A 23,876-nucleotide genomic window follows, 5' to 3' on the forward strand; every position below is an offset into this window, starting at 1 on the left:
ACACCCCCTCCCTATCTCTGTCACCCCCTCCAGCCCCCTACTACCCCTCCCTATCTCTGTCACCCCCTCCACTTCCTACATCCCCACATCTCTGTCACCCACTCCTGCCTATATACCCCCTCCCTACCTCAGACACCCTCTCCAGCCCCTACATCCCCTCCCTATCTCTGCCACCCACTCCAGTCCCTACACACCCTCCCTATTTCTGTCAACCCCTTGAGCCCCTACACCCTATCTCTGTCATCCCCACCACCCCTACACCTCCTCCCTATCTCTGTCACCCCCTCCACCCCCCCAATCCCTGTGAACACCTATCTCTGTCACCCCCTCCTGCCTATACACCCCCTACCTATCTCTGACCCCCCTACACCCCCTTCCCTATCTCTGTTCCACACTATAGCCCCCTACACCCCCTCCCTATCTCTGTCACCCCCTCTAGCCCCTACACCCCCTCCCTATCTCTGTCACACCCTCCAGGCTCCTACACCCCCTCCCTATCTCTATCACCACCTCCAGTCCTCTACAACCCCTCCCTATCTCTGTCATCCCCTCCACTCACTACACCCCCCCATCTCTGTCACCACCTCCTGCCTATATACCCCCTCCCTACCTCTGACCCCCCCTCCAGCCCCTACACCCCCTCCCTATCACTGCCACCCACTCCAGTCCCTACACACCCTCCCTACCTCTGTCAACCCCTTGAGCCCCTACACCCCCTCCCTATCTCAGTCACCCCCTCCAGTCCCTACACTCACTCCCTATCTCTGTCACCTCCACCACCCCCTACACCTCCTCCCTATCTCTGTCACCCCTACACCCCCCCATCTCTGTCACCCCCTCCTGCCTATACACCCCCTCCCTATCTCTGACCCCCCTACACCCCTCCATATCTCTGTGCCCCACTACAGCCCACTACACACCCTCCCTATCTCTGTCACCCCCTCCTGCCTATACACCCCCTCACTATCTCTGTCACCCCCTCCAGCCCCTACACCCCCTCCCTATCTCTGTCACACCCTCCAGACTCCTACACCCCCTCCCCATCTCTGTCACCCCCTCCAGCCCCGAAACCCCCTCCCCATCTCGGTCACCCCATCCAGCCCCTACACCCTCTACCTATCTCTGGCCTCCCTCCAGCCCCCTTAACCCTTTCCTATGTCTGTCACCTCCTCCAGCCCCCTACACACCCTCCCTATCTCTGTCACCCCCTCCTGCCTATACACCCCCTCACTATCTCTGTCACCCCTCCAGCCCCTACACCCCTTCCCTATCTCTGTCACCCTCCAGACTCCTACACCCCCTCCCCATCTCTGTCACCCCCTACAGCCCCCTACACACCCTCCCTATCTCTGTCACCCCTCCAGCCCCCTACACCCCCTCACTATCTCTGTCACCCCCTCCAGCCCCTACACCTCCTCCCTATCTCAGTCACCCCTCCACTCCCTACACCCCCTCCCTATCTCTGTCACCCACTCCAGCCCATACACCCCCCCATCTCTGTCACCCCCTCCTGCCTATACACCCCCTCCCTATCTCTGTTCCCCACTACAGCCCCCTACACCCCCTCTCTATCTCTGTCACCCCCTCCAGCCCCTCCCTATCTCTGTCACACCCTCCAGCCCCTACACCCCCTCCCGATCTCTGTCTCCCACTCCAGCCCCCTCCACCCACTCACTATCACTGTCACCACCTCCATCCCCCGACACACCCTCCCTATTCCTGTCACCCACTCCAGGAACCAACACCCCCTCCCTATCTCTGTCAGCCGGCTCCAGCCCCTACACCCCCTCCCTATCTCTGTCACCACCTCCATCCCCCGACAACCCCTCCCTATCTCTGTCACCCCCTCCAGTCCCCTCCTTTTCTGTCACCCCCTCCAGCCTCCTACATCCCCTCCCTATCTCTGTCACCCCCTCCAGCCCCTACACCCCCTCCCTATCTCTGTCAAACACCTCCAGCCACTACACCCCCTCCCTATCTCTGTCCTCCCCTCCAGCCCTCGACACCCCCTCCCTATCTCTGTCACCCCCTCTGGCCCCCTACACCCCCTCCCTATCTCTGTCACCCCCTCCCTATCTCTGTCACCCCCTCCAGCCCCCTCCCCATCTTTGTCACCCCCTCCAGCCCCTACACCTCCTCTCTATCTCTGTCACCCCCTCCAGCCCCCACTACCCCTCCCTACCTCTGTCATCCCGTCCAGCACCCTACAACACCTCCCTATCTTTGTCACCCACTCAAGCCCCTACACCTCCTCCCTATCTCTGTCACACCCTCCAGCCCTCTACACCCCTCCCTATCTCTGTCAACACCTCAAGCCCTTACACCCCTCTCTATCTCTGTCAACCTCTCCAGCCCCTACAACCCCTCCCTATCTCTGTCCCTGCCTCCAGCCCCCTACACCCTCTCTCTATCTCTGTTACCCCCCTCACCTCTGTCACCCCCTCCAGCCCCCTACACCCCCTCCCGATCTTTGTCACCCACTCAAGCCCCTACACACCCTCCCTATCTCTGTCACCCCCTCCAGCCCGTACATCTCCTCCCTATCTCAGTCAGCCCTCCACTCCCTACACCCTCTCCCTATCTCTGTCACCCACTCCAGCCCATACACCCCCCCATCTCTGTCACCCCCTCCAGCCCCTACACCCCCTCCCTATCTCCGTCACCGCCTCTGCCCCCCTAGACCCCCTCCCTATCTCTGTCACCCACTCCAGCCCCCGACACCCCCTCCCTATCTCCGTCACCGCCTCTGCCCCCCTAGACCCCCTCCCTATCTCTGTCACCCACTCCAGCCCCCGACACCCCCTCCCTATCTCCGTCACCGCCTCTGCCCCCCTAGACCCCCTCCCTATCTCGGTCACCCCCTCCAGCCCCTGCACCCCCTCCCAATCTCTGTCACCTCCTCCAGCCCCTACACCCCCTCCCTATCTCTGTCACCCCCTCCAGCCCCTACATCTCCTCCCTATCTCAGTCAGCCCTCCACTCCCTACACCCTCTCCCTATCTCTGTCACCCACTCCAGCCCATACACCCCCCCATCTCTGTCACCCCCTCCAGCCCCTACACCCCCTCCCTATCTCTGTCACCCACTCCAGCCCCCGACACCCCCTCCCTATCTCCGTCACCGCCTCTGCCCCCCTAGACCCCCTCCCTATCTCTGTCACCCCCTCCAGCCCCTGCACCCCCTCCCAATCTCTGTCACCTCCTCCAGCCCCTACACCCCCTCCCTATCTCTGTCACCCCCTCCAACCCCTCCCTATCTCTGTCACCCCCTCCAGCCCCGAAACCCCCTCCCTATCTCGGTCACCCCATCCAGCCCCTACACCCTCTACCTATCTCTGGCCTCCCTCCAGCCCCCTTACCCCTTTCCTATCTCTGTCACCTCCTCCAGCCCCCTACACACCCTCCCTATCTCTATCACCCCCTCCAGTCCCTACATCTCCTCCCTATCTCAGTCAGCCCTCCACTCCCTACACCCTCTCCCTATCTCTGTCACCCACTCCAGCCCATACACCCCCCCATCTCTGTCACCCCCTCCTGCCTATACACCCCCTCCCTATCTCTGACCCCCTCCAGCCCCTACACCACCTCCCTATCTCTGTTCCCCACTACAGCCCCCTACACCCCCTCTCTATCTCTGTCACCCCCTCCTGCCCCTATGGCCCCACCCTATCTCTGTCACCCCCTCCAGCCCACTACACCCCCTCCCTATCTCTGTCACCCCCTCCAGCCCCTGCACCCCCTCCCAATCTCTGTCACCTCCTCCAGCCCCTACACCCCCTCCCTATCTCTGTCACCCCCTCCAACCCCTCCCTATCTCTGTCACACCCTCCAGCCCCCGACACACCCTCCCTGTCTCTGTCACCCCCTACAGCCCCCTACACCCCCTCCCTATCTCTGTCACCCCCTCCAGCCCCTACACCCCCTCCCTATCTCTGTCACCCCCTCCAACCCCTACCTATCTCTGTCACACCCTCCAGCCCACTACACACCCTCCTTGTCTCTGTCACCCCCTACAGCCCCCTACACCCCCTCCCTATCTCTGTCACCCACTCCACTCCCTACACCCCCCCATCTGTCACCCCCTCCTGCCTATATACCCCCTCCCTATCTCTGTCACCCCCTCCAGCCCCTACACCCCCTCCCTATCTCTGTCACCCCCTCCAGCCTCCTACACCCCCTCCCTATCTCTGACACACCCTCCCTATCTCTGTCAACCCCTTGAGCCTCTACACCCCCTCCCTATCTCGGTCACCCCCTCCATTCCCTACACCTCCTCCCGATCTCTGTCACCCCCTCCACCCCCCCATCTCTGTCACCCCCTCCTGCCTATACACCCCCTCCCTATCGCTGACCCCCCTACACACCCTCCCTATCTCTGTCACCCCCTCCGCGCCCCCATCTCTGTCACCCCCTCCTGCCTATACACCCCCTCCCTATCGCTGACCCCCCTACACACCCTCCCTATCTCTGTCACCCCCTCCAGCCCCTACACACCCTCCCTATCTCTGTCACCCCCTCCTGCCTATACACCCCCTCACTATCGCTGACCCCCCCTACACACCCTCCCTATCTCTGTCACCCCCTCCTGCCTATACACCCCCTCACTATCTCTGTCACCCCTCCAGCCCCTACACCCCTTCCCTATCTCTGTCACCCCCTCCAGACTCCTACACCCCCTCCCCATCTCTGTCACCCCCTCCAGCCCCGAAACCCCCTCCCCATCTCTGTCACCCCCTCCAGCCCCGAAACCCCCTCCCTATCTCTGTCACCCCTCCACCCTCTCGCTATCTCTGTCACCCCCTCCAGCCCCTACACCTCCTCCCTATCTCAGTCACCCCTCCACTCCCTACACCCCCTCCCTATCTCGGTCACCCACTCCAGCACCTACACCCCCCCATCTCTGTCACCCCCTCCTGCCTATACACCCCCTCCCTATCTCTGACCCCCTCCAGCCCCTACACCACCTCCCTATCTCTGTTCCCCACTACAGCCCCCTACACCCCCTCTCTATCTCTGTCACCCCCTCCTGCCCCTATGGCCCCACCCTATCTCTGTCACCCCCTCCAGCCCACTACACCCCCTCCCTATCTCATTCCTCACCACCAGTCCCCGACACCCCCTCAACTATCTCTGTCATCCCCTCCATCCCCCGACACCCCGCTCCCTATCTGTCACCCGCTACAGCCCCTACACCCCCTCCCTATCTCTGTCACCCCCTCCAACCCCTACCTATCTCTGTCACACCCTCCAGCCCACTACACACCCTCCTTGTCTCTGTCACCCCCTACAGCCCCCTACACCCCCTCCCTATCTCTGTCACCCACTCCACTCCCTACACCCCCCCATCTGTCACCCCCTCCTGCCTATATACCCCCTCCCTATCTCTGTCACCCCCTCCAGCCCCTACACCCCCTCCCTATCTCTGTCACCCCCTCCAGCCTCCTACACCCCCTCCCTATCTCTGACACACCCTCCCTATCTCTGTCAACCCCTTGAGCCTCTACACCCCCTCCCTATCTCGGTCACCCCCTCCATTCCCTACACCTCCTCCCTATCTCTGTCACCCCCTCCACCCCCCCATCTCTGTCACCCCCTCCTGCCTATACACCCCCTCCCTATCGCTGACCCCCCTACACACCCTCCCTATCTCTGTCACCCCCTCCGCGCCCCCATCTCTGTCACCCCCTCCTGCCTATACACCCCCTCCCTATCGCTGACCCCCCTACACACCCTCCCTATCTCTGTCACCCCCTCCAGCCCCTACACACCCTCCCTATCTCTGTCACCCCCTCCTGCCTATACACCCCCTCACTATCGCTGACCCCCCCTACACACCCTCCCTATCTCTGTCACCCCCTCCTGCCTATACACCCCCTCACTATCTCTGTCACCCCTCCAGCCCCTACACCCCTTCCCTATCTCTGTCACCCCCTCCAGACACCTACACCCCCTCCCCATCTCTGTCACCCCCTCCAGCCCCGAAACCCCCTCCCCATCTCTGTCACCCCCTCCAGCCCCGAAACCCCCTCCCTATCTCTGTCACCCCTCCACCCTCTCGCTATCTCTGTCACCCCCTCCAGCCCCTACACCTCCTCCCTATCTCAGTCACCCCTCCACTCCCTACACCCCCTCCCTATCTCGGTCACCCACTCCAGCACCTACACCCCCCCATCTCTGTCACCCCCTCCTGCCTATACACCCCCTCCCTATCTCTGACCCCCTCCAGCCCCTACACCACCTCCCTATCTCTGTTCCCCACTACAGCCCCCTACACCCCTCTCTATCTCTGTCACCCCCTCCTGCCCCTATGGCCCCACCCTATCTCTGTCACCCCCTCCAGCCCACTACACCCCCTCCCTATCTCATTCCTCACCACCAGTCCCCGACACCCCCTCAACTATCTCTGTCATCCCCTCCATCCCCCGACACCCCGCTCCCTATCTGTCACCCACTCCAGCCTCTACGCCTCCCCCCATCTGTCACACCCTCCAGCGCCCTTCACCCCTTCCCTATCTCTGTCACCCCCTCCAGCCTCCAACACCCCCTCCCTATCTCTGTCACCCGCTCCAGCCTCTACATCTCCTCCCTATCTCTGTCACCCCCTCCAACCCCCTACACCCCCTCCCTATCTCTGTTAACCCCCTGCGGCCCCCTACACCCCCTCCCTATCTCTGTCACCCCCTCCAGCCCTCTACACCCCTCCCTATCTCTGTTAACCCCCTGCGGCCCCCTACACCCCCTCCCTATCTCTGTCACCACCTCCATCCCCTACACTCCCTCCCTATCTCTGTCACCCCCTCCAGCCCTCTACACCCCCTCCCTATCTCTGTTAACCCCCTGCGGCCCCCTACACCCCCTCCCTATCTCTGTCCCCGTCTCCAGTCCTCTACACCCCCTCCCTATCTCTGTCACCCCCTCCAGCCCTTATATCCCCTCCCTATCTGTCACCCCCTCCAGCCCATATGCCCCCACCCTATCTCTGTCACCCCCTCCAGCCCACTACACCCCCTCCCTATCTCTCTCACCCCCTCCAGCCCCTACACCCCCTCCCTATCTCTGTCACCCCCTCCAGCCCCCTACACCCCCTCCCTATATCTGTCACCCCCTCCAGCCCTCTACACCCCCTCCCTATCTCTGTCACACCCTCCAGCCCCTACACCCCCTCCCTATCTCTGTTCCCCACTACAGCCCCCTACACCCCCTCTCTATCTCTGTCACCCCCTCCAGCCCCTCCCTATCTCTGTCTCCCCCTCCAGCCCCTACACCCCCTCCCTATCTCTGTCACACCCTCCAGCCCCTACACCCCCTCCCTATCTCTGTCACCCCCTCCAGCCCCCTACATCCCCTCCCTATCTCTGTCACCCCCTCCAGCCCCTCCCTATCTCTGTCTCCCCCTCCAGCCCCTACACCCCCTCCCTATCTCTGTCACACCCTCCAGCCCCTACACCCCCTCCCTATCTCTGTCACCCCCTCCAGCCCCCTACATCCCCTCCCTATCTCTGTCACCCCCTCCAGCCCCTCCCTATCTCTGTCTCCCCCTCCAGCCCCTACACCCCCTCCCTATCTCTGTCACACCCTCCAGCCCCTACACCCCCTCCCTATCTCTGTCACCCCCTCCAGCCCCTACACCCCCTCCCTATCTCTGTCACCCCCTCCAGCCCCTACACCTCCTCCCGATCTCTGTCTCCCACTCCAGCCCCCTCCATCCACTCACTATCACTGTCACCACCTCCATCCCCCGACACCCCCTCCCTATTCCTGTCACCCACTCCAGGAACCAACACCCCCTCCCTATCTCTGTCAGCCAGTCCAGCCCCTACACCCCCTCCCTATCTCTGTCACCACCTCCATCCCCTACACCCCCTCCCTATCTCTGTAACCCCCTCCAGCCCCCTCCCTATCTCTGTCACCACCTCCATCCCCTACACCCCCTCCCTATCTCTGTCACCCCCTCCAGCCCTCTACACCCCCTCCCTATCTCTGTTAACCCCCTGCGGCCCCCTACACCCCCTCCCAATCTCTGTCACCCCCTCCAGCCCTCTACACCCCCTCCCTATCTCTGTTAACCCCCTGCGGCCCCCTACACCCCCTCCCTATCTCTGTCCCCGTCTCCAGTCCTCTACACCCCCTCCCTATCTCTGTCACCTCCTCCAGCCCTTATATCCCCTCCCTATCTGTCACCCCCTCCAGCCCATATGCCCCCACCCTATCTCTGCCACCCCCTCCAGCCCACTACACCCCCTCTCTATCTCTCTCACCCCCTCCAGCCCCTACACCCCCTCCCTATCTCTGTCACCCCCTCCAGCCCCCTACACCCCCTCCCTATCTCTGTCACCCCCTCCAGCCCTCTACACCCCCTCCCTATCTCTGTTAACCCCCTGCGGCCCCCTACACCCCCTCCCTATCTCTGTCCCCATCTCCAGTCCTCTACACCCCCTCCCTATCTCTGTCACCCCCTCTGGCCCCCTACACCCCCTCCCTATCTCTGTCAAACACCTCCAGCCACTACACCCCCTCCCTATCTCTGTCCTCCCCTCCAGCCCCTGACTGCCCCTCCCTATCTCTGTCACCCCCTCTGGCCCCCTACACCCCCTCCCTATCTCTGTCACCCCTTCCAGCACACTTCACCCCCTCCCTATCTCTGTCAACACCTCCAGCCCCTACACCCCCTCCCTATCTCTGTCACACCCTCCAGCCCCTACACCCCCTCTCTATCTCTGTCAACACCTCAAGACCCCTACACTCCCTCCCTATCTCTGTCACACCCTCCAGCCCCTACACCCCCTCCCTATCTCTGTCACACCCTCTAGCCCCTTCACCCCCTCCCTATCTCTGTCAACACCTCAAGCCCCCTACACACCCTCCCTATCTCTGTCACCCCCTCCCTATCTCTGTCACCCCCTCCAGCCCACTTCACCCCCTCCCTATCTCTGTCACACCCTCCAGTCAATACACCCCCTCCCTATCTCTGTCACCCCCTCCAGCCCCTACACCCCCTCCCTATCTCTGTCACCCCCTCCAGCCCCTACACCCCCTCCCTATCTCTGTCAACACCTCCAGCCCCAACACCCCCTCCCTATCTCTGTCCCTGCCACCAGCCCACTACACCCACTCCCTATCTTTGTCACCCCTCCAGCCCCTACACCCCCTCCCTATCTCTGTCACCTCCTCCAGCCCCCTACATCCCCTCCCTATCTCTGTCAACACCTCAAGCCCCCTGCACCCCCTCCCTACCTCTGCCATCCCGTCCAGCCCCCTACAACCCCTCCCTATCTTTGTCACCCACTCAAGCCCCTACACCTCCTCCCTATCTCTGTCACCCCCTCCAGCCCCCTACTCCCCCTCCCTATCTCTGTCAACACCTCAAGCCCTTACACCCCCTCTCTATCTCTGTGAACACCTCCAGCCCCTACACCCCCTCCCTATCGCTGTCACCCTCTCCAGCCCCCTACAACACCTCCCTATCTCTGTCACTCCCTACAGACCACTACACCCTCTCCCTATCTCTGTCACCTCCTCCAGCCCTAACACCCCCTCCCTATCTCTGTCACCCCTCTCACCTCTGTCACCCCCTCCAGCCCCCTACACCCACTCCCTATATCTGTCAACACCTCAAGTCCTCTACACCCCCTCCCTATCTCTGTCGCCCTCTCCAGCCCCTCCACTCCCTCCCTTTCTCATTCCTCACCACCAGCCCCCGACACCCCCTCAACTATCTCTGTCATCCCCTCCATCCCCCGACACCCCTTCCCTATCTCTGTCACCCCCTCCACTCCCCCCATATCTGTCACCCCCTCCTGCCTATACACCCCCTCCCTACCTCTGACACCCCCTCCAGCCCCTACACCCCCTCACTATCTCTGCCACCCACTCCAGTCCCTACACACCCTCCTATCTCTGTCAACCCCTTGAGCCCCTACACCCCCTCCCTATCACTGTCACCCCCTCCAGTCCCTACACCCACTCCCTATCTCTGTCACCTCCACCACCCCCTACACCTCCTCCCTATCTCTGTCACCCCTTCACCCCTCATCTCTGTCACCCCCTCCTGCCTATACACCCCCTCCCTATCTCTGACCCCCCTACACCCCCTCCCTATCTCTGTTCCCTACTACAGCCCCCTTCACACCCTCCCTATCTCTGTCACCCCCTCCTGCCTATACACCCCCTCACTATCTCTGTCACCCCTCCAGCCCCTCCACCCCTCCCTATCTCTGTCACCCCCTCCAGACCCCTACACCCCCACCTCATCTCTGTCACCCCCTCCAGACCCCTACACCCCCACCTCATCTCTGTCACCCCCTCCAGACCCCTACACCCCCACCTCATCTTTGTCACCCCCTCCACCCCTCCCTATCTCTGTCACCTCCTCCAGCCCCCTACACCCCCTCACTATTTCTGACACACCCTCCAGGCTCCTATACCCCCTCCCTATCTCTGTCAACCACTCCAGCCTCTAGAGCCCCTCCCTAAATCGGTCAACCCCTTTATCCCTACACCCCCTCCCTATCTCTGTTAACCCCCTCCAGACCCCTACACCCCCTCCCTATCTCTGTCACCCCCTCAATTCCCTACACCCCCCCATCTCTGTCACCCCCTCCTGCCTATACACCCCCTCCCTATCTCTGACCCCCCTCCAGCCCCTACACACCCTCCCTATCTCTGTCCCCCCCCACAGCCCCCTACACCCCCTCCCTATCTCTGTCACCCCCTCCAGCTCTCTGCACTCCCTCAATATCTCTGTCCCCCTTCCAGCCCCCGACACCCCCTCCCTATCGCTGTCACCCCCTCCAGCCCCCTTCACCCCCTCCCTATCTCTGTCACCCCCTCCAGCCCCCTACAGCCACTCCCTATCTCTGTCACCCCCTCCAGCCCCCTACACCCCCTCCCTATCTCTGTCACCACCTCCATCCCCCGACACCCCTTCCCTATCTCTGTCACCCCCTCCAGACCCCTCCTTATCTCTATCACCCCCTCCAGCCCCCTACACCCCCTCCCTATCTCTGTCACCCCCTCCAGCCCCCTACACCCCCTCCCTATCTCTGTCACCCCCTCCAGCCCCTACACCACCTCCCTATCTCTGTCTCCCCCTCCAGCCCCCTACATCCCCTCCCTATCTCTGTCACCCCCTCCAGCCCCCTACACCCCCTCCCTATCTCTGTCACCCCCTCTGGCCCCCTACACCCCCTCCCTATCACTGTAACCCCCCTCCAACCCCCTACACCCCCTCCCTATCTCTGTCGGCTCCTCCAGCCCCCTACACCCCCTCCAGCCCCTACACACCCTCCCTATCTCTGTCACCTTCTCCAGTCTCCTACAACCCCTCCCTATCTCTGTCACCCCCTCCCTATCTCTGTCACCCCCTCCAGCCCCCTACACCCCCTCCCTATCTCTGTCCCTGCCACCAGCCCCCTTCACCCCCTCCCTATCTCTGTCACCCCCTCCAGCCCCCTACACCCCCTACCTATCTCTGTCACACCCTCCGGGACCTGTAACCCCTCCCTATCTCTGTCACCACCTCCAGCCCCTACACCCCCTCCCTATCTCATTTCTCCCCACCAGCCCCTGCACCCCCTCCCAATCTCTGTCACCTCCTCCAGCCCCTACACCCCCTCCCTATCTCTGTCACCCGCTCTGCCCCCCTACACCCCCTCCCAATCTCTGTCACCTCCTCCAGCCCCCTACACCCCCTCCCTATCACTGTCACCCCCTCCAGCCCCTACACCCCCCCCATCTCTGTCACCCCCTCCAGCCCCTACACCCACTCCCTATCTCTGTCACCTCCACCACCCCCTACACCCCCTCCCTATCTCTGTCAATACCTCCTGCCTATATACCCCCTCCCTATCTCTGTCACACCCTCCAGCCCCTACACCCCCTCCCGATCTCTGTCTCCCACTCCAGCCCCCTCCACCCACTCACTATCACTGTCACCACCTACATCCTCCGACACCCCCTCCCTATTCCAGTCACCCACTCTAGGAACCAACACCCTCTCCCTATCTCTGTCAGCCGGCTCCAGACCCTACACCCGCTCCCTATCTCTGTCACCACTTCCATCCCCCGACACCCCCTCCCTATCTCTGTCACCCCCTCCAGCCCCTACAACTCCTCCCTATCTCTGTTCCCGTCTCCAGCCCCCTACACCCCCTCCCTATCTCTGTCCCCGTCTCCAGCCCTCTACACCCCCTCCCTATCTCTGTCACCCCCTCCAGCCCCTACACCCCCTCCCTATCTCTGTCACCCCCTCCAGCCCCTACACCCCCTCCCTATCTCTGTCTCCCCCTCCAGCCCCCTACATCCCCTCCCTATCTCTGTCACCCCCTCCACCCCCTTCCTATCTCTGTCAAACACCTCCAGCCACTACACCCCCTCCCTATCTCTGTCCTCCCCTCCAGTCCCCGACACCCCCTCCCTATCTCTGTAACCCCCCTCCAACCCTCTACACCCCCTCCCTATCTCTGTCAGCTCCTCCAGCCCCCTACACCCCCTCCCTATCTGTCACCCCCTCCAGCCCCGACACACCCTCCCTATCTCTGTCACCTTCTCCAGTCTCCTACAACCCCTCCCTATCTCTGTCACCCCCTCCACCCCCTCCCTATCTCTGTCACCCCCTCCAGCCCCCTACACCCCTCCCTATCTCTGTCACCCCCTCCGGGCCCTGTCACCCCCACCGGGCCCTGTAACCCCTCCCTATCTCTGTCACCCCCTACCGGCCCTCTCTATCTCTGTAGCCCTCTACAGCCCCTCCACCCCCTCCCTATCTCATTTCTCCCCACCAGCCCCTGCACCCCCTCCCAATCTCTGTCACCTCCTCCAGCCCCTACACCCCTCCCCTATCTCTGTCACCCCCACTAGCCCCCTACACCCCCTCCCAATCTCTGTCATCCCCTCCTGCCCCCTACACCCCCGTCCTATCTCTGTCACCTCTTCCAGCCCCCTACACCCCCTCCCTATCTCTGTCACCCCTCTGCCCCCCTCCCTATCTCTGTCACCCCCTCCAGCCCCGACACCCCCTCCCTATATTTGTCCTCCACTCCAGCTCCCGACACACCCTCCCTATCTCTGTCACCCCCTCTAGCCCCATACACTCCCTCAATATCTCTGTCCCCCCTCCAGCCCCCTACACCCCCTCCCTATCTCTGTCCCCGTCTCCAGCCCTCTGCACCCCCTCCCTATCTCTGTCACCCCTCCAGCTCCCGACACCCCTTCCCTATATCTGTCCCTGCCACCAGCCCCCGACACCCCCTCCCTATCTCTGTCACCCCCTCCCTATCTCATTTCTCCCCACCAGCCCCTGCACCCCCTCCCAATCTCTGTCACCTCCTCCAGCCCCTACACCCCTTCCCTATCTCTGTCACCCTCACTAGCCCCCTACACCCCCTCCCTATCTCTGTCACCTCCTCCAGCCAGTGCACCCCCTCCCTATCTCTGTCACCCCCTCTGCCTCCCTACCCCCCCTCCCAATCTCTGTCATCCCCTCCTGCCCCCTACACCCCCCTCCTATCTCTGTCACCTCCTCCAGCCACTGCACCCCCTCCCTATCTCTGTCACCCCCTCTGCCCCCCTACACCCCCTCCCTATCTCTGTCACCCCATCCTGCCCCCTACACCCCGTCCTATCTCTGTCAAACACCTCCAGCCACTACACCCCCTCCCTATCTCTGTCCTCCCCTCCAGTCCCCGACACCCCCTCCCTATCTCTGTCCTCCCCTCCAGTCCCCGACACCCCCTCCCTATCTCTGTCACCCCCTCTGGCCCCCTACACTCCCTCCCTATCACTGTAAGCCCCCTCCAACCCTCTACACCCCCTCCCTATCTCTGTCAGCTCCTCCAGCCCCTACATCCCCTCCCTATATCTGTCACCCCCTCCAGCCCCCACACCCCGCTTCCTATCTCTGTCACCCCCTCTGCCCCCCTACCCCCCCTCCCAATCTCTGTCACCCCCTCTGCCCCCCTACACCCCCTCCCTATCTATGTCACCCCCTCCTGCCCCCTACACCCCCTCCCTATCTCTGTCACCCCCTCTGCCCCCCTACACCCCCTCCCTATCTATGTCACCCCCTCCTGCCCCCTACACCCCCCTCCTATCTCTGTCACCTCCTCCAGCCACTGCACCCCCTCCCTATCTCTGTCACCCCCTCTGCCCTACACCCCCTCCCTATCTCTGTCACCCCCTCCTGCCCCCTACACCCCGTCCTATCTCTGTCACCTCCTCCAGCCCCTGCACCCCCTCCCTATCTCTGTCACCCACTCTGCCCCCCTACATCCCCTCCCTATCTCTGTCACCCCCTCCAGCCCCCACACCCCGCTTCCTATCTCTGTCACCCCCTCCCACCCCTACACACGTTCCCTATCTCTGTCACCACCTCCAGCCCCCTACGCCCCCTCCCTATCTCTGTCACCCCCTCCAGCCGCCGACACCCCCTCCCTATCTCTGTCACCCCCTCCAGCCCCCTCCCGATCTCTGTCAACACCTCAAGCCCCCTACAGCCCCTCCCTATCTCTGTCACCCCCTCTGCCCCCTACACCCCCTCCTTATCTCTGCCACCCCCTCCAGCCCCCTACACCCCCTCCCTATCTCTGTCACCCCCTCCAGCGCCTACACCCCCTCACTATCTCTGTCACCCCTCCAGCCCCCTACACCCCGTCCCTATCTCTGTAACCTGCTCTAGCCCCCTACACCTCCTCCCTATCTCTGTCACCCCCTCCAGCCCCCTACACCCCGTCCCTATCTCTGTAACCTGCTCTAGCCCCCTACACCCCCTCCCTATCTCTGTCCCAGTCTCCAGCCCCTACACCCCCTCCCTATCTCTGCCACCCCTCCAGCCCCCTACACCCCGTCCCTATCTCTGTAACCTGCTCTAGCCCCCTACACCTCCTCCCTATCTCTGTCACCCCCTCCAGCCCCCTACACCCCCTCCCTATCGCTGTAACACCCCTCCAGCCCCCTACACCCCTCCCTATCTTTGTAACCTGCTCTAGCCCCTACACCCTCCCCATCTCTGAATGGTGACAAGAACGGCAGGAGGGGGTGACAGAGATAGGCAGGGGGTGTAAGGGGCTGGAGGTAGTGACAGAGATTGGGAGGGGGTGTAAGGGGCTGGAGGTAGTGACAGAGATTGGGAGGGGGTGTAAGGGGCTGGAGGTAGTGACAAAGATTGGGAGGGGGTGTTGCGGCTGCGATGGCGATGGTTGGGTATTAAGAATGGCAGTGCCACATGGCAGTGTCCGATGTGGGTGGTGGGGACAGGATGTCAGCAGTAGGTGTGGCAGTGCTGAGCTGAGCTGTGTGTTCTGACACCGCTGGCACAGAGCAGAACGTCCAGAATGAGTGTTGTTCTCTCCGGGTAACACATTAACAAGCAGAACACTGATGACCAGTCCCGCCAGGGCATCGCGACCACTGGGACCGTTCGATTCAACACCATTCAAGCGCACAATGCTGAGGGAGCGGGCGCTGTCGGAGGGTCAGTGCTGAGGGAGCGGGCGCTGTCGGAGGGTCAGTGCTGAGGGAGTGGGCGCTGTCAGAGGGTCAGTGCTGAGGGAGTGGGCGCTGTCGGAGGGTCAGCGCTGAGGGAGTGGGCACTGTCGGAGGGTCCGTGCTGAGGGAGTGGGCGCTGTCGGAGGGTCAGCGCTGAGGGAGCAGGCACTGTCGGAGGGTCAGTGCTGAGGGAGCGGGCACTGTCGGAGGGTCAGTGCTGAGGGAGTGGGCACTGTCGGAGGGTCAGTGCTGAGGGAGTGGGCACTGGGTGAGGGTCAGTGCTGAGGGAGTGGGCACTGAGTGAGGGTCAGTGCTGAGGGAGTGGGCACTGAGTGAGGGTCAGTGCTGAGGGAGTGGGCACTGAGTGAGGGTCAGTGCTGAGGGAGTGGGCACTGAGTGAGGGTCAGTGCTGAGGGAGTGGGCACTGAGTGAGGGTCAGTGCTGAGGGAGCGGGCACTGAGTGAGGGTCAGTGCTGAGGGAGTGGGCACTGAGTGAGGGTCAGTGCTGAGGGAGTGGGCACTGAGTTAGGGTCAGTGCTGAGGGAGTGGGCACTGAGTGAGGGTCAGTCCTGAGGGAGCGGGCACTGTCTGAGGGTCAGTGCTGAGGGAGCGGGCACTGAGTGAGGGTCAGTCCTGAGGGAGCGGGCACTGTCGGAGGGTCAGTGCTGAGGGACAGGGCACTGAGTGAGGGTCAGAGCTGAAGGAGCGGGCACTGTCGGAGGGTCAGTCCTGAGGGAGCGGGCACTGAGTGAGGGTCAGTGCCGAAGGAGCGGGCAATGTCGGAGGTTAGTGCTGAAGGAGTGGGCACTGTCAGAGGGCCAGCGCTGAGGGAGCGGGTGCTGTCAGAGGGTCAGAGCTGACTGAGCGGTGACTGTCAGAGGGTCAGTGCTGAAGGAGCGGGTGCTGTTGGAGGGTCAGTCCTGAGGGAGCGGGCACTGTTGGAGGGTCAGTGCTGAGGGACAGGGCACTGAGTGAGGGCCAGTGCTGAAGGAGCGGGCACTGTTGGAGGGTCAGTCCTGAGGGAGCGGGCACTGTGGGAGGGTCAGTGCTGAAGAAGCCGGCACTGTCGGAGGGTCAGTGCTGAGGGAGCGGGCACTGAGTGAGGGTCAGTACTGAAGGAGCGGGCACTGAGTGAGGGTCAGTGCTGAAGGAGCGTGCGCTGTCGGAGGGTCAGCACTGAGGGAGCGGGTGCTGTCGGAGGGTCAGTGCTGAGGGAGCGGGCACTGAGTGAGGGTCAGTGCTGAAGGAGTGGGCACTGTCAGAGGGCCAGCGCTGAGGGAGCGGGTGCTGTTGGAGGGTCAGTGCTGAAGGAGTGGGCACTGTCAGAGGGCCAGCGCTGAGGGAGCGGGTGCTGTCAGAGGGTCAGTGCTGAAGGAGTGGGCACTGTCAGAGGGCCAGCGCTGAGGGAGCGGGTGCTGTCAGAGGGTCAGTGCTGAAGGAGCGGGCACTGTTGGAGGGTCAGCGCTAAGGGTGTAGGCGCTGTCAGAGGGTCAGCACTGAGGGAGTGGGCACTGTCAGAGGGTCAGTGCTGAGGGAGCGGGCGCTGTCGGAGGGCAAGCGCTGAGGGAGTAGGTGCTGTGGAAGGGTCAGTGCTGAGGGAGTGGGTGCTGTGGGAGGGCAAGCGCTGAGGGAGTGGGCACTGTCAGAGAGTCAGTGCTGAGGGAGTGGGCGCTCAGAGGGTCAGAGCTGATGGGAGCGGGCGCTGTGGGAGGGTCAGTGCTGAGGGAGTGGGTGCTGTTGGAGGGTCAGTGCTGAGGGAGCGCGCGTTGTTGGAGGGCAAGTGCTGAGGGAGTGGGTGCTGTGGGAGGGTCAGTGCTGAGGGAGTGGGTGCTGTGGGAGGGGAAGCGCTGAGGGAGTGGGTGCTGTTGGAGGGTCAGTGCTGAGGGAGCGGGCGCTGTCGGAGGGCAAGCGCTGAGGGAGTGGGCGCTGTGGGAGGGTCAGCGCTGAGGGAGCGGGTGCTGTCGGATGGTCAGCGCTGAGGGAGGGGGCGCTGTCGTAGGGTCAGTGCTGACGGAGCGGGTGCTGTCGGAGGGTAAGAACTGAGGCACTAGGCGATGTCGGAGGGTCAACGCTGAGGGAGCGGGCGCAATCGGAGGGTCAGTGCTGAGGGAGTGGGTGCTGTGGGAGGGTCAGCACTGAGCGAGTGGCCACTGTCAGTGGGTCAGTGCTGAGGCAGCGGGCACTGTCGGAGGGTCAGTGCTGAGGGAGCGGGTACTGTCGGAGGGCAAGTGCTGAGGGAGTGGGCATTGAGGGAGTGGGTGCTGTTAGAGGGTCAGTGCTGAGGGAGCGGGCACTGACAGAGGGTCAGTGCTGAGGGAGCGAGTGCTGAGGGAACGGGCACTGACGGAGGGTCAATGATGAGGGTGCGGGCATTGTCGGAGGGTCAGTGCTAAGGGAGCGTGCACTGTGGGATGGTCAGCGCTGAGGGAGTGGGTGCTGTTGGAGGGTCAGCGCTGAGGGAGCGGGTGCTGTCGGAGGGTCAGTGCTGAAGGAGCGGGCACTGTTGGAGGGTCAGCGCTAAGGGTGTAGGCGCTGTCAGAGGGTCAGCACTGAGGGAGTGGGCACTGTCAGAGGGTCAGTGCTGAGGGAGTGGGTGCTCTGGGAGGGTCAGTGCTGAGGGAGTGGGTGCTGTGGGAGGGCAAGCGCTGAGGGAGTGGGTGCTGTCGGAGGGTCAGTGCTAAGGGAGCGGGCGCTGTCGGAGGGCAAGTGCTGAGGGAGTGGGCGCTGTGGGAGGGTCAACTCTGAGGGAGCGGGCGCTGTCGGAGGGTCAGTGCTGAGGGAGGGTCAGTGCGGAGGGTGTGGGCGCAGTGGGAGGGTCAGTGCTGAGGGAGTGGGCGCTGTCGGAGGGTCAGTGCTGAGGGAGTGGGCGCTGTCGGAGGGTAAGAACTGAGGCACTGGGCGCTGTCGGTGGGTCAGTGCTGAGGGAGCGGGCGCTGTCGGAGGGTCAGTGCTGAGGGAGCGGGCGCTGTCGGAGGGTCAGTGCTGAGGGAGAGGGCACTGTTGGAGGGTCAGTGCTGAGGCAGCGGGTGCTGTCGGAGAGTCAGTGCTGAGGGAGAGGGCACTGTGGGAGGGTCAGAGCTGAGGCAGCGGGTGCTGTCGGGAGGGTCAGAGCTGAGGGATTGGGCACTGTTGGAGGGTCAGCGCTGAGGGAGTGGGCACTGTAGGACGGTCAGTGCTGAATGAGCGGGTGCTGTCAGAGGGCAAGCGCTGAGGGAGTGGGAACTGAGGGAGAGGGCACTGTCGGAGTGTCAGTGCTGAGGCAGCGGGTGCTGTCGGAGGGTCAGAGCTGAGGGAGCGGGTGCTGTCGGAGGGCAAGTGCTGAGGGAGTGCTGAGGGAGCGGGTGCTGTCGGAGGGTCAGTGCTGAGGGAGCGGGCACTGTCAGAGGATCAGTGCTGAGGGAGCGAGCGCTCAGGGTGCGGGCACAGTCGGAGGGTCAGTGCTGAGGGACGAGTGCTGATGGAGGGTCAGTGCTGAGGGAGCGGGCACTGTGGGACGGTCAGTGCTGAGGGAGCGGGTGCTGGCAGAGGGCAAGCGCTGAGGGAGTGGGCACTGAGGGAGTGGGTGCTGTTAGAGGGTCAATGCTGAGGGAATGGGTGCTGGCAGAGGGCATGCGCTGAGGGAGTGGGCACTGAGGGAGTGGGTGCTGTTAGAGGGTCAGTGCTGAGGGAGCGGGTGCTGGCAGAGGGCAAGCGCTGAGGGAGTGGGTGCTGAGGGAGCGGGCACTGACAGAGGGTCAGTGCTGAGGGAGCGAGCGCTGAGGGAACGGGCACTGACGGAGGGTACATGATGAGGGTGCGGGCACTGTCGGAGGGTCAGTGCTAAGGGAGCGGGCACTGTGGGATGGTCAGCGCTGAGGGAGTGGGTGCTGTGGGAGGGTCAGCGCTGAGGGAGCAGGCGCTGTCTGAGTGTCAGTGCTGAGGGAGTGGGCACTGTCGGAGGGTCAGTGCTGAGGGAGTGGGTGCTCAGCACTGACCGCTGACCCTACCACTGCGCCCACACCCTCCGCACTGACCCTCCCTCACCACTGACCCTCCATCACCACTGACCCTCCGACTCAACCTGCTCCCTCAGTGCTAACCCTCCGACACAGCCTACTCCCACAGCGCTGACCCTCCGACACAGTCTGCTCCCACAGCGCTGACCCTCCAACAGCAACTGCTCCCTCAGCACTGGCTTCACCGACTGTGACCACTCCCTCAGCACTGACCCTCTGACACAGCCCGCTCCCTCAGCGCTGACCCTCTGACACAGCCTGTTCCCTCAGCACTGACCCTCCGACACAGCCTGCTCCCTCAGCGCTGACCCTCTGACACAGCCCACTCCCTCAGCGCTGACCCTCTGACACAGCCTGTTCCCTCAGCACTGACCCTCTGACACAGCCCACTCCCTCAGCACTGACCCTCTGACACAGCCTGTTCCCTCAGCACTGACCCTCCGACACAGCCTGTTCTCTCAGCACTGACCATCCGACACAGCCTGCTGCCTCAGCACTGACCCTCTGACACAGCCTGCTCACTCAGCACTGACCCTCCGACACAGCCTGTTCCCTCAGCACTGACCCTCTGACACAGCCTGCTCCCTCAGCGATGACCCTCTGACACAGCCTGCTCCCTCAGCGCTGACCCTCTGACACAGCCTGCTCCCTCAGCACTGACCCTCTGACACAGCCTGCTCCCTCAGCGCTGACCCTCTGACACAGCCTGCTCCCTCAGCACTGACCCTCTGACACAGCCTGCTCCCTCAGCGCTGACCCTCTGACACAGCCTGCTCCCTCAGGACTGACCCTCTGACACAGCCTGTTCCCTCAGCGCTGACCCTCTGACACAGCCTGCTCCCACAGCACTGACTCTCTGACAGCACCCGCTTCCTCAGCGCTGACCCTCCATCACAGTCGACTCCCTCAGTGCTGACCCTTCGACACAGCCTGCTCCCTCAGCACTGACCCTCCGACACAGCCTGCTCCCACAGCATTGTCCTTCCGACAGTGCCCATTCCCTCAGCACTGACCCTCCATTAGTGCCTGCTCCCAGTAATGACCCTCCGACACCGCCCGCTCCCTCAGCACTGACCCTCTGACACAGCCTGCTCCCACAGCGCTGACCCTCCGACATAGCCTGTGCCCTCAGCACTGACCCACCGACACAGCCTGCTCCCACAGCGCTGACCCTCCGACATAGCCTGTGCCCTCAGCACTGACCCACCGACACAGCCTGCTCCCTCAGCACTGACCCACTGACACAGCCTGCTCCCTCAGCGCTGACCCTCTGGCACAGCCTGCTCCCTCAGCACTGACCCTCTGACACAGACTGTTCCCTCAGCACTGACCCTCTGACACAGCCTGCTCCCTCAGCACTGACCCTCTGACACAGCCTGCGCCCTCAGCACTGACCCTCTGACACAGCCTGCTCCCTCAGCACTGACCCTCTGACACAGACTGTCCCCTCAGCACTGACCCTCTGACACAGCCTGCTCCCTCTGCGCTGACCCTCTGACACAGCCTGCTGCCTCAGCGCTGACCCTCTGACACAGCCTGTTCTCTCTGCACTGACCCTCCGACACAGCCTGCTCCCTCAGCGCTGACCCTCTGACACAGCCTGTTCTCTCAGCACTGACCCTCCGACACAGCCTGCTCTCTCAGCACTGACCCTCTGACACAGCCTGTTCCCTCAGCACTGACCCCCTGACACAGCCTGCTCCCACAGTACTGACCCTCTGACACAGCCTGTTCCCTCAGCGCTGACCCTCTGACACAGCCTGTTCTCTCAGCACTGACCCTCCGACACAGCCTGCTCCCACAGCACTGACCCTCTGACACAGCCTGCTCCCTCAGCACTAACCCTCTGACACAGCCTGTTCCCTCAGCACTGACCCTCTGACACAGCCTGTTCCCTCAGCACTGACCCTCTGACACAGCCTGCTCCCTCAGCACTGACCCTCTGACACAGCCTGTTCCCACAGCACTGACCCTCTGACACAGCCTGCTCCCTCAGCACTGACCCTCTGACACAGCCTGTTCCCTCAGCACTGACCCTCTGACACAGCCTGCTCCCTCAGCACTGACCCTCTGACACAGCCTGCTCCCTCAGCACTGACCCTCTGACACAGCCTGCTCCCTCAGCACTGACCCTCTGACACAGCCTGCTCCCTCAGCACTGACCCTCCGACATAGCCTGCTCCCTCAGCACTGACCCTCCGACATAACTTGCTCCCTCAGCACTGACCCTCTGACACAGCCTGCGCCCTCAGCACTGACCCTCTGACACAGCCTGCTCCCTCAGCGCTGACCCTCTGACTCAGCCTGCTCCCTCAGCACTGACCCTCTGACTCAGCCTATTCTCTCAGCACTGACCCTCTAACACAGCCTGCTCCCTCAGCGCAGACCCTCTGACTCAGCCTATTCTCTCAGCACTGACCCTCCGACACAGCCTGCTCCCTCAGCATTGTGCCTCCGACAGTGCCCACTCCCTCAGCACTGACCCTCCAATAGTGCCTGCTCCCAGTACTGACGCTCGACACAGCTTGCTCCCTCAGCACTGACCCTCTGACACAGCCTGTTCTCTCAGCACTGACCCTCCGACATAGCCTGTGCCCTCAGCACTGACCCACCGACACAGCCTGCTCCCACAGCGCTGACCCTCCGACATAGCCTGTGCCCTCAGCACTGACCCACCGACACAGCCTGCTCCCTCAGCACTGACCCACTGACACAGCCTGCTCCCTCAGCGCTGACCCTCTGGCACAGCCTGTTCTCTCAGCACTGACCCTCCGACACAGCCTGCTCCCTCAGCACTGACCCACTGACACAGCCTGCTCCCTCAGCACTGACCCTCTGACACAGCCTGCTCCCTCAGCACTGACCCTCCGACACAGCCTGCTCCCTCAGCGCTGACCCTCTGACTCAGCCTGCTCCCTCAGCACTGACCCTCTGACTCAGCCTATTCTCTCAGCACTGACCCTCTGACACAGCCTGCTCCCTCAGCGCTGACCCTCTGACTCGGCCTATTCTCTCAGCACTGACCCTCCGACACAGCCTGCTCCCTCAGCATTGTGCCTCCGACAGTGCCCACTCCCTCAGCACTGACCCTCCAATAGTGCCTGCTCCCAGTACTGACGCTCGACACAGCTTGCTCCCTCAGCACTGACCCTCTGACACAGCCTGTTCTCTCAGCACTGACCCTCCGACACAGCCTGTGCCCTCAGCACTGACCCACCGACACAGCCTGCTCCCTCAGCGCTGACCCTATGACACAGCCTGTGCCCTCAGCACTGACCCACCGACACAGCCTGCTCCCACAGCGCTGACCCTCCGACATAGCCTGCTCCCTCAGCGCTGACCCTCTGGCACAGCCTGCTCCCTCAGCACTAACCCTCTGACACAGACTGTTCCCTCAGCACTGACCCACTGACACAGCCTGCTCCCTCAGCACTGACCCTCTGACACAGCCTGCGCCCTCAGCACTGACCCTCTGACACAGCCTGCTCCCTCAGCACTGACCCTCTGACACAGACTGTCCCCTCAGCACTGACCCTCTGACACAGCCTGCTCCCTCTGCGCTGACCCTCTGACACAGCCTGCTGCCTCAGCGCTGACCCTCTGACACAGCCTGTTCTCTCTGCACTGACCCTCCGACACAGCCTGCTCCCTCAGCGCTGACCCTCTGACACAGCCTGTTCTCTCAGCACTGACCCTCCGACACAGCCTGCTCCCTCAGCACTGACCCTCTGACACAGCCTGTTCCCTCAGCACTGACCCCCTGACACAGCCTGCTCCCACAGTACTGACCCTCTGACACAGCCTGTTCCGTCAGCGCTGACCCTCTGACACAGCCTGTTCTCTCAGCACTGACCCTCCGACACAGCCTGCTCCCACAGCACTGACCCTCTGACACAGCCTGCTCCCTCAGCACTGACCTCTGACACAGCCTGTTCCCTCAGCACTGACCCTCTGACACAGCCTGCTCCCTCAGCGCTGACCCTCTGACACAGCCTGCTCCCTCAGCACTGACCCTCTGACACAGCCTGCTCCCTCAGCGCTGACCCTCTGACACAGCCTGCTCCCTCAGCACTGACCCTCTGACACAGCCTGCTCCCTCAGCACTGACCCTCCGACATAGCCTGCTCCCTCAGCACTGACCCTCCGACATAACTTGCTCCCTCACCACTGACCCTCTGACACAGCCTGCTCTCTCAGCACTGACCCTCTGACACAGCCTGCGCCCTCAGCACTGACCCTCTGACACAGCCTGCTCCCTCAGCACTGACCCTCTGACACAGACTGTTCCCTCAGCACTGACCCTCTGACACAGCCTGCTCCCTCAGCACTGACCCTCCGACACAGCCTGCTCTCTCAGCGCTGACCCTTTGACACAGCCTGTACCCTCAGCACTGACCCT

This window comes from Chiloscyllium plagiosum, unplaced genomic scaffold, assembly GCF_037043375.1.
Source record: "Chiloscyllium plagiosum isolate Xiang-an unplaced genomic scaffold, Cpla_swu_hap1 HiC_scaffold_50, whole genome shotgun sequence".
Classification (NCBI taxonomy): domain Eukaryota; kingdom Metazoa; phylum Chordata; class Chondrichthyes; order Orectolobiformes; family Hemiscylliidae; genus Chiloscyllium; species Chiloscyllium plagiosum.